Consider the following 3,288-nt stretch of genomic DNA (forward strand, 5'->3'; position numbering starts at 1 on the left):
AACGTATTAAACAAATCAAAATATTTGAATAGCTCAAGTTTTGCATGAGAGCAGCTTTATACTGTTACACAGTGACTCTGTATCATTCATCATAACCCAAGCTAGTGTAAAGTTACCCCCTTTATGAAATCTCTGATCCTGCAAAGCAAATACATCCATGATTAAACCCTCTCTACTCACCATGGCACTCAGTTGCTCACATTCCTTGACATCACACTAAGAAGAAATCTGGGCGAGATGAATGGCACCCTTAGCAGGCCCCTGCATGTAGCCCCAGTGTTGTATTTTCACACAGAGCTACAAAGGCCTGTTACAGTATTAACAAAGCATGCAGGCTAGGGATACACAGGCATTGTGGTTTTTTTTGCTGGATCACAGCAGTATTCTGTAATTTATTTGCTAAACTAATCTCAAACTGCTGAGTCCACACATTTGTTAACACATTTAGACCACATACTGTCAATGGAACAGCTATTTGAGCTGTCAGCTGTATTTACTTACAGCTGTCAGCTCTAACACCCAGAGTGATTTATAGTACACCTTTTTGTTAAGTCTGCTACTACGCAGCTGACAGAAATGCTCAAAATAGTACCTAGAAATAGGCTCAACACTCAAAAAAGTATGACCAAACAATGCTTAAGATACTAATTCTTACTCCTAATTTTTTCTTATAAATTGGAAATAACTCATAAAGTTGTTAATTATTTGTCTCTTGATGCAGGAGTTGTCCTGTCAAATTCCCAATACACTTATGCAGCAGTTTAATTTTACATAATCATGGGCTAGGAATCACATTTCAAACTCATGGTGATCTGATGCCACTTTGCAAATGTCAAGGTGTGGTGTTACTGCACATACAATTAAGAAGATGGGATGAAATTGGAACCACAATCGAAGTTTCTTCCTGTTCTGTTCATGTGTACATTAGAAATGTAATAATTTAAGTTAATTTAATCTGTTATCACTTACTCTTTGTAGGTTCTCACAAATGCTTCCACTAAAAGCAACATCAAGCTACAGATGAGGTTGCACTCAGCAGAATTATATTTTAGCCATCACTACACATACATTAATTCCCTTCCTAGGGAAATTATGGCACAGAAATACCAGCCTTAGCAATCACTAATTACAGTAAGTATCCACTACCCAACCCTATATGCCTTGACAATATCTGCCTTGCAACAGTATTTGTATTACAGCAGTAAACAGGCACCCTATTCACAGACCAGCATCGCCATTGTGTTAAGTCCTAAACAAACCCACATCATAAGGTTTAACCCAACACAAGCCAAAATCCACAGTCACTGCAATTTTATCATTTCTTTGGTAATAAATTGACTATTAATACCAACAATTGTAATAATTTCCATGTCTTGCATTAAGTGAGTAGTATAAAGAAATTAACTTCCCCTCTGGCCTGAAGCCCCAATCACCACCCCACCTCCCTGTGGCACAGCAGAAGCAAGAGGGATCTTTGCTTTTTTCATTTGATACATTCAGTCTTGACTAAGTGTTCCCAGAAACTGCCTCATCTGTGTTGCAGCCTTCAGATGGACAGATCATAACTTTAAAAGGCTGATCTATACAGACTGCTGATTTTTAACTCATAGCTGTAGGTTAGGAAGCATGAATTACTGTATGGGATGCCTGATCTGTTCCCAGCCCCTCTCAGGGCAACCCTGTAGAGCTCAGCACAGCAAGGCCTTCTTCTACCCCACTTCATTTTGATGGCAAGAGGCCACCTTCTGCCATGGCCTCTCTGAAAACACCTGCAGATCCTGCAGCTCCGGAAACATTTCCTACAGCTGTTTGAGACCTGGCTGGCACTGACTGGAAATGCTCTGTCTGCTGCTATGGCTCAGCCTGTTGTGTCACTCTACCTGTCCAGTTTACATGACATGAGGAGCTGCTCTGCTCTTGAGAGACTTGGGTTAAACGCCATGCATGCAGGTAGGAAAGCTGACACGCAAGGTGGTGATGCACTCTGCACCCGTGGAAAAGGAGTCCACACACATACTACATTCACATATTCAAACTCCATGTTGAACTGCCTGAGAGGGCCTCAATGTGGCTGCCTACCAGGCTCACTGGACCTCACAGCCAACCAGCACCTCCATTTTTCACTTCCCTTCCCTCGCAAGAAGCATCTCCTTCCATTTTGTGCTTCACAGGAGACATCCTCCATTTTGTGCCTCATCTTCCTCACAAGAAGCAGCTGCCTCCCTCAGGCTAAGTACCAGGAAGTTTACAGCCATGGCATGGCAACAGGGATGTGAGACAACAGGATGCTGATGCTACCAGCCTGGGGAAAATAGTGGTCATCTCTTTCGGTTACACCACTCATTTTTGGCGTATAGACATTAAATATTAAATTACTGCAGTCTTACAGCATCTTTATTCCACATGGTGTTCCTGCAGCGCTGAACTGGGTTCTCAAGTAAGCCATCAACTGCTGAGGCTGATGAGGACTACCCAGAATGACACTACTAGCACCAAAAGTAAATATAAACTAAGAGTGGTGGTAGGAACTGAAATAATAACAAAAGTGAAAAATTAAAAACTCAAGAAATAGTGTTTTATTTTGGATTTAATCTGACAAAACATTAAGAAAGCTAACCAATACATTTTTCTAAGTGACCTAGTGGAATGAGATGTTCAGTTATATCTTTTATACCTTACCTAGGTGTTATTTAAGCAATTACGTAACTTTAGTTTCTCCAAGTTCTTCAATGTCATACTCCTATAGAGAAGCAAAATGATACATCTCTTACCACGTAGCTGATTTTAATTTAGTGTACACACTGAATTTTGATTAAAATTGGAATTGAAAAATAACAGAAAAGCTTATTATTAGTTACATGCAACTACCTTAAATGTACCATAAACCTGAAAAATAATCAGAATAAATGTATCTATTTATGGAGAAAGGATTACCTGCACTAAGTGATGCTGCATGACATTTCCTTCGACATATTCAAAATTGTAGATCTCAGCTTTTACATCTCGGATTTTACCTCTAAAAATAAAACGTTTCTACTTTTTTCAGCTGCCAGGCAGCTTTAAACGACTCAGAAGAAAACTGCGGTGTGTTTACTCCTCAGAAAGGGGTGTTATGGCCAAATGGTGATTCGGCACTGCAGCCCCCGCCGGCCGCAGCCCCAGGACTGCCCGGGAGGGGCTGTGCTCGGAGCTTAGCAGGGCGCACGGACAACCTCTTGCTGAGGGAAGCCCGGATCCCCAGGCTCGGCGAACCTCTGGATCACCTGTGGTGCTCACACCCAGGCAGCC

Source organism: Mesitornis unicolor, unplaced genomic scaffold, assembly GCF_000695765.1.
Source record: "Mesitornis unicolor isolate BGI_N332 unplaced genomic scaffold, ASM69576v1 scaffold8037, whole genome shotgun sequence".
Classification (NCBI taxonomy): domain Eukaryota; kingdom Metazoa; phylum Chordata; class Aves; order Mesitornithiformes; family Mesitornithidae; genus Mesitornis; species Mesitornis unicolor.